Genomic DNA, 15,018 nt, shown 5'->3' with positions numbered 1-15,018 from the left:
TAGTCTTTGAAAGATGAGACATGTGGGGCTCGGCAGCATGGCCTAGTGGCTAAGGTCCTTGCCTTGATCCCATATGGCCGCTGGTTCTAATCCCGGCAGCTCCACTTCCTCTCTGTCTCTCCTCCTCTCAGTATATCTGACTTTGTAATGAAAATAAAATAAAATAAATCTTTAAAAAAAAAAAGATGAGACATGTGAAGCCATTTTATTGTACAATGAGATGAATTATAAGACATAGTTCTTTGCCTGAGTTGTTATAGAATAAATAAGTATCGCATGTCCCATAACAGGTAATATATGTGCTTCCTTTAGCATAGTCAATGCAGGCTGTAACTGTTTTCTCAATTCCAGGAAACTCAATGACAAGTTCACCTTTGAAATTTCAACAGAGGCCACACACTTAACACTTACAGCCGCTACCCAGGAAGGCAACTCACCACAGGCTTCTCCACCCTTGCGTATTTACTTTGGTGTTTAGCATCTTTTGGTGGATATATAATTGTATCTTGAGATTGGCAGTATCAAATAACATTTAAATCAGAGAGCTGTGATATCTCACATTGCACAGTAGATCTGTTAAAGCTGAAACATTAAAAGCATGTCTTGTCCACCAGAACATAAATCAGCACCAGGACTCCAAAAGCTGCTGTGGGTTCCTTCTTCTTCCTGTGGGGAGAGGAGCAGTCCACGAATGCCTTCAGACAAACCACTCTCTTCACACTGTTTGTTGTCTCCATTCTATTTGTGTCTCAAAGAAAACCAAAAGCAAAAAAGCCAAAAGGAAAAAAACCAAAAGTAAAGGGGTGGTGTGGCTGTTTCAACTTTTTGAGAACCTTGAAAAAGCTGAGAAGAGTAACTTGGATGTAGACAAAAAGTTTCAGAGTACTGGGGAGATAAGAGGGCTGGAAAGCCTGGGCACAAGTTGCTGAGCTGAGATGGAGAGTGTTTGGTCAGGAAAGAATTAGTGCTTCTCTGAAGATGCCAGCCAGACCCATTTCCTGGGACTCATGAAAAGAAACATAAGGCCATCCTCCAAAATAAAGAGAAAGTTTCTACAAACTGAAGACTCATTCAGACACAAAAATGGTTGTAGCCTGAGTTAGCTAAACATGTAGCATTTTACGGGCCTTATCATTGAACAGCAAGAAGATTTGGGTGGCTTTGATATTGTAAATTATTATCCAATATCCATCACATTCCTATTCTTACTCTTCATGGTAATATGCTGGGAAGTTGAAAGCAAAAGCCATTGTTAATAATGTGGTTTCTTTTGGGAATATTTATATGAAATTGTTGAAAGGAAAAGACTTTTATCAAACACAAGTGCAGTATCAAAAGGGAGTAAAAAGAGAAATCAGCAGTCAGCATAAACAAAGGTCAGATCATTCAGTGCTGGAAAAAATCCTGACAGTAGAAATCCCAAATTAATAACTTCTTTATGTTAAATAACCTCTGGTATCCGGCCTATATAGGCACCAATATATTTATATTGATAAAAGTGTGAAAGGTAATCAAACTTAGAAAGGATTGTGGAAACTAAACTTTATCCGAGATAGAATACTTACCAGTGAAGACCCAGTATGCACAAAATACAATGTATGTATGTTACTTGAGAGAGATCTCCTATAAACTGGTTCATTCTCCAAGTACTCACAAGAACTGGGCTTGGATAGACCAAAGCTAGGTCAAGAACTCAACAATGGTTCTTGAATGCAAGCATCAGGAAAAATATCACTTGATCCATACCTGCCACTTCCTAGAAAGCTAAAATTGGGAATGCAGCCAGAAATTGAAACAAAGCACTCACAGAATACAGGCATCCAAAAAAGTCTTAAACACTATACCAAATGCCTACCCCCAATATTTTTAACTGCAAAAAGATAAGAAATAAAGAAATAAGAAAGATTCAATATATTCATTGAACAGGTAGAGAAAACAATACCATAAAAGGGAAGGAACGTATCAATTCAGCTAGCCATTAAGTGATAGCATTGCATTCAAGCTCAGTGTCAATGATTTCTCCATATTGGAAGCAAACTTAAAAACTCAGTGGACAGATATTTGGTGAATACACGTAAGGTAGCCTCAGGAAACCACTGCAGATGACCTCTGAGATTGTCGTGGGGACCATCAAGATGAACTCACTACTGATGAGAAGACTACTGAAGTCTGGACAACAAGAATGACAGTAACAAAGAAAGACATCAGATGGGAGGAAGGAATCAACAGAAGTTTTTTTTCTAGTATGAAAAATTCTCTCCTTCTCTGAATCACCCGGATCAAGTTATTTTTTTGTTGCTGTTATATTTTTTATTTTGAAATTTTGAAGTTTTTGGTACAATTTCATATAGACTGGGATTCCCCCGCCAAACTCACACCCCTGACAGATTTTCCCCTTGTTGCTACAACAGATCAAATTCTCCACCACAATGTTTAATGCCTTTACAAATCACATACAAGATTGTACTCTAGAACGTGCTATGCCTCTCATGTCTCCACACTTGCTAAGCCTTTTACCTATAACTCTTCTATCCACTTTCTTTTATTTAAAAAAAATGATTACTTATTTAGTTGAAAGACAAAGTTACAGAGAGAGAGAGAGATCCTCCATCCACCAGCTCATGCCTGGTCTGCAATACTTTGAGCTGAACTGGTCCAAAGCTAGGCATCAGAAGCTTCTTCAGGATCTCCCGCATGGGTTTACTAGCCCAAGCACTTGGGCTCTCTTCCTATGCTTTCCTAGGTTCTTTGCCAGGGAACTGGATGAAAAGTGGAGTATCTATGACTTGAACCAGTGCCTACATGGGATCCCAGCACTGCAGGCAGTAACTTTACCTGGTACACTAGTGTCAGCTCCTCTTCTATCCACTTGCTTGAGTAAGCTTAGTTTGCTTCTGCAGTCTCCAGATAGATACTAGTTTTCCTCAAAAGTATACCTTAATGTTTCTCAACCACCCCAGTCACATATGTTGCACACTAATCCTTCGTGTTCCTCTATCAGTTAAAGCACCTGTCTTATAATTTTGTACTCACCTACCATTCACATCTCTAGACTATAAACTTCTCCTAGTCAGTATCTATAATTCAATAAATATTTGTTGAGTTTATCTTGTCTTCTTCCAAACCAGTAGGCTAGCAAATGTGTTAAGCTTAGCACAACTTAATCTTGAACACAAGGTCATTATTGTCAATTTAGTCACAAAGTAAGAATATCAGAATCCCTGAGTAGTTTAATGTTCTCTTCTTTGAGATGGGTAAACTAACTCTCAGAGAACCATGGTTCAGGGAAGCTAAATCTATTATTAAAACCCAGTCCCTTTACTCATTACTCAGCCCTGAGGAAAACTGTATCCAGAGGACCGTTGTCACAATCCCTGAATTTGTTGAAATTCCTTAGAATGTTTCCTGTAAAATCACATTATTTCAATTGTTGTATTTTATTTCAATCATTGTGCATGTTTTCACAGCCTTTCTGATCCCTCTCATATTATTAACACTCATTTGTTAATCCCTCCATATATGCACATCTACAATGTTCCCTATTTTTGTTTGCATGTGGAAGGCAGTTAATGCTTCTATTTGATAACATCCGAGTGCATATACTCATTGATTATTATTAGTGTTTTACTCCACTGTCTCCTACACTAAACTAAACTACAGGATCTATTTTATTCTTTTTCACATGGTGCATAGTACAGGGTACAATATGTTCATATGTGCTTAAGAATTATCAAGCTTATTAATCACTACATAAAATAAGCACTTTTAGGCTTAAGGAAAGCTATCAACTCTAGTTCATGCATTTCCTGTTTCCTGTTATTCTAGGTTTCTTTCGTTGTGATTTACTGAGCTTATTCCTAACAGGCATGTTATTTTTAGACTTGGGAAGTTTTGGAGAAGGGATCTGTATCCCAACTTGAATAATTTGATTTTGTTGGTATGCCTACAGACACACTTTTGGGCTGTCTTCCCCATATAGCGTTTTTCATTCATGAAAAAAGTTGAGGCATTTTGGAAGGTGGATGTTGACTTGTAAGTCTCCTAGAAAATACCCCTTAGGGCTTCCACAGACATTTACTACATGGCCTGTCCAGAGTTGAGTTCTTTCTCTTCTGGAGAAATGTCCCTCCACAGGTACATTCAAAGTGTCTAGGTCCACTATCATTGATTTGGGATTGGATACCTATTAAAATCACACCTATTAAAATAAAGGTGTTTCCCCAGAACTTTCAAAACTAGGGCCATAGGAAAATATTTTGATCTTTAAAAAAAAATGAAAGATTTGAAAACTAACAACTTGGGTCAACAGCCATGTTTCCCTCCATTAGAGTAAAAAATGACTGATATAGATGCAGGAATTGGTATAAACAAGAAAGCAAGGCAAATATGCTCCTGTCCCTGGGGGAGCCAGCACCACCACCGTCATTATGCAGAATTGGATTGCAGCATCTTGAAGTCATATGGATGCAATTCAGCTGTTGGCATTTAGAGGGTTTCTCGACTCAGAGAACACATGGAGAAAAAATCCCTGATGTGTAGTTTCAGAACAGCCCAAAGTTCAGAGCCACTTCTCTGTCTGGGAAATCACTTGCCACTGAGCTCAAACAAGATTTGGGAGTGATTTTATGAGGTTAGGCAGAGAATCTGAAACAATAACCAGGGCACCTCATTTGTTCATAGGTTATTTAAAGCCTTATGTGCCATGGCTTTCAAACTAAATCTTTGTGCTAAGGGAGATGCCATAGCATCCCCAAGGGTATGCTGGCTCCAGAGATACATTTCAGCTCAAGATAGAAGAGTTTTCTAACAAGCACCATTTCCACTGGAGACTAGCTCACAAGGAGATGGGCATCAGCTTTGTGGAATACTCAGGGAGAATGGTCAGGGTCAGGGGAAGTCATCGGGGGAAATATTAAATGGAAGATTAGATGCTGACTGTGCCCATTCTTCTCAGCTCCGGCAGTCTGTGATTCTTGGCTTATCACAAGGGCTCTGCAAATCAGTGGGACAGACTTAGAAACATGTAAAAGATGTTATCTAATGTGTCTGTCACCTTCCTCCAACTGAACAGTTCAGAGTGTTCCTCCCTTTTTTTTCCCCTGACTATAGGAAAAGAAGCCTCCCACCTCCCACTGCCCAGGTAGGATCTGCCAGTATCAGCACCCTCATTGTTAATCTCTATGCCAATCCATTACATCCCAGCCATCAGCCAAGCCCTGTCCATCAGGCAGCCTTACAGAAGCCAGGGTTACCAAGGAGCAGGCTCAAGGCCTTTGTCTGAACACACACTTTTCTAGGAACCCTGCTGCTATGCAGACTGACTCTGCAGATGTTAGCTGTGCGGCACTGATACGCACAACCTCGAGAGCCATTCAGGTCCCATTCCCAACACTGGGCATGAGGGACAAGAGTTCCTACAATCCCAGTTGAAGCCAATACCTGTAATCACCCTTGGAGCAAACCCTGACATATGAAACCACTTTTTCATGTTAATAGCCATTAACCCTTAAAGTGTGACAGTAAACGGAAGGAATTGGCCAGGTTAATGGAGATGACAATGTCGATTCCTTAAGGCCTTAGCTTGCTTCATGATGACATATGGAAGTTAGAAGTAAGAGTCAAATATGGAAACTAATAACTCAGGCTATACTCCGTTTTACCCAGAATTGCTGTGCTGAGGACAGAAGTTAGAGTTGGAGCCTCTACGAGCTTTAAAGTGCCCACCTTCCTAAAGGTCAGTTTTTAGGGGCTTGCACTGATTTTCAACACTCACTGGTAATCCAGACTCTTCTGATCCGTCATACAGCTGTGCTAGGACCACTGTGAGTTTCATATTTAACCGTCAGCTCCACCTCTAGAGAGGAAAGCAATGTGACTTTTATTACATTGTTAATTCAAGGTATTAATGTCAAGCCTTGCCTGGAAATTTGTAAGCCCTATTCCAGGAGATCAAAATGAAGACTGCACTGAGGTCTGAGAAGAGGATGTAGATGCAGAATAAAAAGCATCTTATTAGGCATTGTTGGACTTAGCAGGCCTGTCTGTCTCGGACTATAAAATAACATGTCACCAACTTAATAAAACCAGCGAAATAAGTGAATCCCAACCACTTTTGTATTAAACTTTTACTTCATTTGAGTCTGCTGAATTTGCATTCAATCCTCTGACTTATTTCCCCTGAATTACCTTCAAAATGCTCCAGAGAAGAACCCCCAAGGCCTGTTATCTTCACATCCTCATTTCACCCCTAGTTAAAACAATATTCTTTTGGGGGGACGCCAGCATATCTAATATACAAGCCGGTATAGTTTAAGGTCTTAGAATTTAATATTTGCTAAGGTTGCCTATGACTAGAGGAACAGAATCCATCTACATCTCAGAATTGGAATAGCCAAAGCCACCACCACACCCAGGTCAGAATGTGTCATCTTTGGAGTGCTCCTATAGCTCTTGGATAAATGACCTTTTCCCAGGAGAAGTAATAACAGAACACCTGCTTTTCCAGTAGGAAGTTCATTGCCCCACCATGAGTTAAGGTAGGATTATTCCTTCAGGTCCCCATAGTCCAAAATTTGGGTAACTTTCTCTTCTTCATAGTCAGAAGGTTGCTACTTTCCTCCCAATCATTCTAGATGCTTCTGTGTTTACCCATTAAGCTGTAGCTACAGAATTACAGGGTCCAGAAGAATCAGAGTTAATAACAATAGCAAAAACAATAGTATCTATTCAGTGTTTACAGCATTATAGATATTATTCTACCCAATTTGGGAAAATTGGGCAGGTTATAAAAGGAATCTGTAACATATAAAGAACTGAGGAAAAATCAAAGAATTTTAGAAAAGAAGAGTTGTTCTTTATGGGGTACTGAGTTCTTGGCCACAGGAACTCCATGACCCAGGTAATCTGAGATATTTTTTCCGACAACAGCTTGGCAGACAGTGTCACTGTCCCATTCACATACATTTGACATGCACATCCCATGGTCTCCCACCACAAATCCCTGAAACTCTAACATCAGGTTTTGCATCTCAGCAGAGCTAAGGACAGGGAGTCAGTGCTTATAGTAGTACCTTCAGTTGGTGAATGGAAATTGGAGGATAAATATTCCAAACTGCTTTCTACCCCCTCTGTGAGATTAGCTAGTGTGTGTTCTGCAATGTTACACAGAGGTCCACAGCAAAAATTAGCCGCAGCTGCCTGCAACAGCTAATCTGCTTGCTGATGCATGCGGCATTAGCTTCTTTCTCTCCTCTATCTCCAGTCCCTTACTGATATGCCTCTCACATAAATCTCTGGATTAATTCTCAGGGGGATATCCCTGCTGGTGAGTGCCTATGCCAAAATATTCAAATACCAAGTAGTGTCTGATCTGGATGACTTTTATTATGCCCTCCATTCTGGGATGTCATAATTGCATTTCATTTTGTTACACTTAACTGTATGCAAAAGCACATAAGTTCAATAATTTATGGATTTTAAATTACATGGATAAAGAGATCCCATCACTAGCACAGTCTGAAGAATATGCTAAAAATGATCCTGGTAGGGGTGGATACAGAGGAGAACTTTCAAAAACGTTCAGTATGAGGGACCCTCCAAGAATGAGAAGAGGGTTAACAGGGAGAGAGTAGGTACTCCTCTGCATTGGCAAGGCCATCTCTAAATTTTGCCTTCCATCTGGCTCAGTTTATGAAGCTGAGAATTAATAAAATCACTTTGATTTCTGTAAGTGACCATTATGAAAAGCTTTCTAGAGTCAGAACTAAATGTACTTTTTCAATTGCATTTCACAAATGGTCTCCAAGGTCAGGATGAGCAAATGGCCAATTAGCCATAGGAGAAAGGACCCAGAGGCACGCAAATCTTTCCAGCATTTTAGAGACATGCCAAGTACCATTGGAGAAGCCTGCAAGCTAGCTTATTGAAGATTAAAACAATCACTGCTCAGCTGCACAGAAATTTCTTTTTCTGAATATTATTCCCTAAATTTCTCCTTTAATCATACTATTTCAGTCCAGTCTCAATTACACCATCAAAATTCCACCATTAAAAATGTATTAACATTCTGAAAATGCACTTGATAACATTTTTATACAGTGCTATGGAACAATGTTTAGTGATTTTTTAAAGAATTCATCACAAGCTCTTTTATAACCAATCAGTCAAAGAAAACTAAAATATAAATCAAGGTTGATACAAATCACAGGTTGCACTCAAGTTTATGAATATATCACTGGACAGCACTGCCTTCAACTCAACATTGTTTGGCCCGGATCTTTACCACAGCGTTGCAAGGGTTCTGACAATAATAGTTGATTAGCATGTGTAAACATGTCCCCAGTCCTCAGTGGTGACCTCAAAGCAGATATGAGCCACCTAAAAGGCAGTTTAGAAGTAAGCGCATGCAGTGGGTCTGGTTGGAGTCTCTGGGCTTGGATGTGCAATCTCCTGACTGCCTTGTACTAGCTCCCACAGCTGAGGAAACTTTCTTGACTTTTCTGAGCTGCAATATTCTTATTCACAAAGTCACAACAACTGTTAGTAACTGTTAGGAACTCCTACCTCCTACCTTTGTTGTTGTAATTGTGCTGGTAGTTGGGATGGTGGTTGTTGTCAGGGTTAAACAAAGGAATGCACTCAGTTCAGCAACATAGTGCCTGGTGGTGGTGAATGTCCCATAACTGGTTGTATTTTAGAGTGGTGCCACAGTGAGTGTTCAGAATCAGAAAAAATGGGTGGATACTTATCAAGAAGATATGGGAAATTGAGGCACAAAAAAAATAGTCTGTGAGGCCACAATTTAAAAAAAAAAGCAGAGGTGGACAGGCAGCAGTAGTCAGTGACGGCCCCATCACTTCCTACCTGGGAGACATTAATGGAACCAGAGTTGCTCTTTGTTGGGCCTGAAACCATGATTCTCAGCCATGAATTTTCTCATTTGTAAATTGCTTGTGTAAATAAATTCCTCGTATCTACTATTGAGGCAGTTTGTTTTGGGGGTTTCTATATGTTTTTGCTTTGGAGCAGAGGAATGTAGTAAAAATTATGCATGTTGAAATGTCCTTGGAAAATGAAAAAGAAGTAGACATGGAGCAGACACAATGATTTAGACAAAATGATTCTTTTCCTCTTCCCCAACCAAGCCTGGCTGCAAACTGACTATTATCAGTGGGAACCAGAGGAAAAAGAGAGAAAAAAAGAAAATGTGTTCTTTCTGTTTTCCTGCCTCACATATCTTCTCTCCCTGAAAATTGTCTGTCAAAGTTGCAAGCCTACCTGAATCTAAGCAAAGAGTGAGAAGACAGGGGAGACAGAATGGCATTTGCTCCAAGTTTTGTCTTTATGCAAAACGTTCATGTTTGTTTCACCTCAGCAAAGTCTGGAATGCATATGCTGTTCACGCAGCAGCTCTGGCTTTCCGCACTGCAGTGGTCAGCCATTAACGTACTGTGCTCCAGGCTCCATGACTCCTGACTACAGGGGGCATATGAGCTCTTGGGAAGGTGCTTGTCCTCACTGAAGCTCCTCTCACTAGACAGCAAGAGAGGGGCAAGCAATATGAAGGAGTGGAGATCATGGAAAGAGGAGAAACGGAAAGAGATAAACAGACAAAGCAAACCCTGTGGTGCACACCCTCCCCCCCCATGTCCTCTTCCCTCAGCGCTGTTCAACTGCAATCACTAATCTAGATGTTCAGCAGTCCCTGCCAGCTGTCCCAAGACTTACACTTTTGTATACTCGGTGAGTGCCCCTTCCTGCCTATGCTCAAAATCTCAAGCAGTGACTTCTTTGAGGGTGAGAAGTCCTCAGCAAGTTTCAGACAATACACCCAAGCTATAGCATTCTTAGATCACTTGTCTTTCAATCACTATTGCTTAATTAATACAGAGCCCCAAATCAAGTATTAATGTTGAACATGCTTTTCTTCCAATGTCTTTATTGTACCTAAAGTAGAAGTTCCCAGTGGCAAAATCATAACCACTCTGCCCAAACCTCCTGACTGTTAGGTTTGGGGATGATAGAGGGAGAGAAAGGGAGATTTTAGTTCAGTTTTACCAGTCAGGGGAAAAAGTATGGTTGAACTGCTCCCTGGTGGTAAACAGCCCAGGACCCTTCCACCTGGCATGGTGGAGTGACCATGAGGGAAATGGCCATCTAGGGCAGATAGTACTGGGATGTTTTATACATCTTAGATGTAGGGGAAGGGGGAAAGGAATAGCTGCTTAATTTGCATGTGCAAGTGACTGGCTCAGGGTGCTCCTCCTAGTGAGCTGAGACAAGGCCTGAGTGGTTCCTACAGGGCATTCCTGAGATTTCTGAAGAGGCAAGCCTGGATGATCCATCATGGAGTCACTCTCACAAGGCCTTAGGCTAGCATTCTGGCTGCCTAACGTAACCAAGAAATCATTAGATCCACTCAAAAAAAAAGAAAGATCACGCCAGACAATGACACAGAAAGAATGTAACATAGGGACTTGGTTAAGCACATATAAGACAAGAAAATGGGCAAAAGAGAAAACTGATGTCACATCCATGTAGCAGATACTCAGGACTGGGCCGAGGGAGGAACCATGGCCCCTGTTACATATATGAGGAAGGGTCCCACGGGGCTGGGAATTAGTCATTGAAGGAGGAGGCAGTGCTGGATGTTAACTTGTCCTAGCCATGTCACAAGGCTGGTTGTGCTACTTCAGGATACAGCTGTGAGTTGCGACACTGAAAAACTATTAACTGATGTGAGCAGAAACAAGACAAAAGAAGCCAGTCCTCTCTCCTTCTCAGGGTTATCCAGTCTGCACATAGTACCGTCTGCTGGCTGAATGGAAAGAGAGGAGTAAAGGAAGAATTTGGCTTGCAGTTTCCAGTTGCAGCATAATAAAGCAGAGAATAAAAGGGTAGTTTACAGCTGAAAGACAACGGCTCAATAACCAGCTCAGCATTCAAATGAGCCCAAATTAACATTAATGCCCAAAGTTTGCTAACTCATAGCACAAACTGCCAAGAGAGCTATTTCCTTCGTCTGCCTTCATTCCCGCCAAAGGCCATGAAATAGAACTTCCAGTCTCTTGGAACTCTTCTAAAGAAATCTTGCATACATTTCTCCACCCTCTTATTAATTCTGCATCTTCATAGATTAACCAGTATCTCAGAGTTTTTCAATGTGGTGTATCCCGAGGCCACAAGTGCCCCTTTCTTGGTTCATCTAGGAGAGAAGATCATGGCTATCAACTGCTCTGCCTTTATCAAAACAGTGATTACTAAGGACCCTAATACAAAAATGCTCTCCATTCCAATTCCACAAAAATATGGAATGTTTCAAGACCACTTATCCCTTTATGCAAATCTCAATTTGTTCGTAATCTAGAGGGGAGAAAGGTATGAATATCTCTCTGCTGTCAGAGACCTGCTCTGACTGACTCGAGAGCTTGAAAAAGACACATGGCTCAGCGAGAAGACAAGAAGAGGGGACATGGACCACTACAGCATGATGCTCATAATGGACAACTCAGAAAAGCTGCGTTCTTTATTTATACACAAATCATCACAAGCTTTTGCACAACATCCAATTGTTTCATATTTACTTCATTATAAAAGAATAATTACAATTCTAAAAAACATTATTATTGTTATTTTACTTCAGAGAAAATATTTTCAGCAAGCTACTACTCATTCAAACCTGCAGTGACCAGTGGTTTACTTATATCCAAAATCAATCTTCACTAAACATAAACTAATATTACTTAAAATATCAAGAGTACAGAATTAAAAGGAAAGCTTTTTAATGAAAGGAATTTATAATGGTATATATCACAGATTCTTTATTAAATCTTATAATCAATTATGTATTAACTACCATCACCTTCACCTAGTACTGATTCAATTGTTTTTTGTTCTTTTTTGAAGGGCAGTGAAAGGGTTCAGAGTAACTTAGTCTTTCTACAAACAGAGGGCCTTTACAAGAAACTTCTTTTTATCTTTATACACTGTTTTCTTTCCCCAAATGTGAGTGCCAATATAAGGTAGAAGTTTTGATGAACTGTTTTTTTTCTGTAAATATAAGTGCCAATGGTAGAAGTTTCAAACCATTTTATTGTGAGGGCTCACAGCATTTGGTTTCCCTTAGAAAATGCCCCATAGCTCTTCTCCTTCCGGCCTCCCTTCCGCTTCCCCTTCCCCTTCCCCTTTTCCCTGCACCACCTTCCCTCCCACCCCGTTCCTACCCCGCTGGAATAAACCTCCTGAGATACCTCAAAGAAAGAAAGAAAGAAAGAAAGAAAGAAAGAAAGAAAGAAAATGCCCCATATACTTTCTGCTTTCCATGATGAGAAACCAGAATTTGTGATTTTGTGTAATAGTTCAAAGCTGCACAGCAAACTCTTTGTACCTCCATGATTGTCATCTGTTCCAAGATATTATCAAGCCATTTCTTAAGAAAAACATTATTTATATTAGGGCAAGCTCCAGGACAAAGGTGGGCACGTAATAGAATGTTTGAGGACACTGTGGGCTCAATTGTATTGTATGTTTTTAGCTGTGTGTCATTGCCTTATGTCGCTAAATACGTTTTTACAATAACATGATTGATCAATGTGAAGTGCTATACCAGTCACAGGAATCATTTCACATTTGAAGAAAGACAACAACACCCCCAGGGGGGATTTTATGCAATATTAGAGAGGTGACCAAGTGTCCATGCCAAGGGATGAGACAGCAATGAGATGAGTAGAGACATTCTGCTGGGTCTTGCCATGCAGCCAGAAATTCCTCGTAGCCTTGCTAATCAAGGAGTAGTGCTAGTCACACCTTCGCTCTACCTGTCCCAACTGTATGGCTTCCTGCACACTCCAAATCCACCAACATCATCTGTGTATCTACTTCCAGCATATACCCCCCTTCAATCTGTCCATTATATCTTGCAGGATCTGGGCTCCTCACATTTTCATGACTAACTGCTATCTCCAGGAACCACCTGAAGAGTTCATCTCAGCCTACAATACAACATGCTTCTCTGCCCAGGGTGCTGCTCCCCAACATTCCAGACAATCTCCTGGACTTGTTTCAGCTCTCCTGGACTGTAGCCACAGCAAAGCCCTGAACTAAGTCATTGTTCAGAAAGGAGATTAGATATAAGACTATTCCCACTAACAATGGAAATATTGTTATATTTTTAAGATTTATTTACTTGTTTATTTGAAAAAGTTATACAGAGAAATGGAAAGATGGAGCAAGATCTTACATTCACTGTTTCACTGCTTAAACAGTCAAATTGGCAGGTCAGGCTAAGCCAAAAGCCAAGAGCTTCTTTGGTGACTTCCACAGGGGTGGCAGTAACCCAAACACTGAAGACATCTTCTGCTGCCTTCTCAAGCGTACTAGCAGGGAGCTGGATCAGAAGTGGAGCATCCAGGACTTCAACCATTTCAATATGATATGCTAAAATCACAGGTAGTGACTTAACCTTTGGTGCCACAATGGCAGGCCAAAGTAACATGTTTTTGAATGCCAAAGATGAGACCAGAGCATCCTTCTTGTAGGCTTTTCCTAACTCACACTAATTGGTTTCTGGGCAAGAGGAGGAATTTCTGACCGTTGGATTTCAAAGATATGATGAGGCCCTGTGAGCACATTTGGGCTCAGGTGGGATCTCTATCAATTTGCATTGAAATAATTCTTGAAGTTTAGATTCTTTCAGTTGCAAATACTAGAAATCCAAGTAAGTCTTAGATAGCAAAAAAGTTACAGTTTGTCAGTTCATAAAAGAAGATCATGGTGCTCTGAAAAACTGTTACTTGATCTCTGCCTTACTTCTCCGTAGAATGCTTTCACAATTTTAAGAAACATTTATCTATTTTTTAAATACAGAGAGAGAGAGAGAGAAAGTTCTTCCATCCTCAGTTCATGTCCCAAATGTCCACAACAACAGGGCTATACCAGGCTGGGCCAGAAGGCAGGAATTTCATTCAGGTTTCTAACCTGAGTGGCAGGAACTCAAGTACTTGGATAATCATCCACTTCCCCACAGGCACATCAGCAGAAAACTAGATCAGAGTTTGTGAGTAGCTATGACCCAAAACAGCATCCCAAGGATTAGCTTAACCCTCTGTGCCACAAGACCTGCCCCTGCTTTCGTATTTAACAACATGATGTCGAATAGTCACCAACAGACATTTGGGCTTCAATGTCTGGCAACTCAACAATTCCAGAAAAACTGTACTAACAAAAATCCTAGATCTGCAAGAGATGAACTAATCTGCCGTTGCTCATGTACCATTTGCAGCAACCAAACCAAACAACAGAATAAATCATGGACCAAGGGTAGGATCTGCAAAGAGAAATTGAAGCTCTATTGCTAGTGGAGGAAGAATAAATGCAAGGCAAGCGAAAATACATTCGTCCTCAAATCATTCATATTTTTTCCACTTTTACTTTGCCTTATGTCTTCTATTCATATTAGGTTTGCTTCTTTTACATAATATAGAGCTTTCTCTGTATGCTCCAAACTACCTAACAAAAATCTAGTATATGCTACAGGGAATAAATAAATGCCAGCTGGTTGTGTGATCAGAATCCTTTGGTGCTAATTGCTTTGTAAGCAACCAAACCTCTTTTGCAATTACAAAAATACAACAAGAGGTAGACCTATTTCTAGACAGCAGATAGGGAAGGTGACTGCCTCTATTCCAAGAAAGCCTGGATGCCAAGGGGCTTTTAAATTAGATATTTATTCACAATGAGTTTTTCTGAGAGCAAAGCCTAAACAGGAGTGGGAGATGAGCTCACCAAGCAAGAAGAGCAGGGAAGGAGGATATACCAATTTAAAGGTGCATTGCTAAAGTCATCTCCCCTCCTCTACTACATTCCCATTGGAACCAACAGAATATCTCCTGGAATGATAGCTTCAGAAGAGAATATGAGGCTATTTTTCTGCTCCTCTCACATTTCCTTATGGATGACTCCTTCTCAGAGCAATGATTTCCCGATCCTCAATACTAGCCTGTTGCATCAGGAAGCCTTGCA

Source organism: Ochotona princeps, chromosome 16, assembly GCF_030435755.1.
Source record: "Ochotona princeps isolate mOchPri1 chromosome 16, mOchPri1.hap1, whole genome shotgun sequence".
NCBI lineage: Eukaryota > Metazoa > Chordata > Mammalia > Lagomorpha > Ochotonidae > Ochotona > Ochotona princeps.
This window is presented reverse-complemented; position numbering follows the sequence as displayed.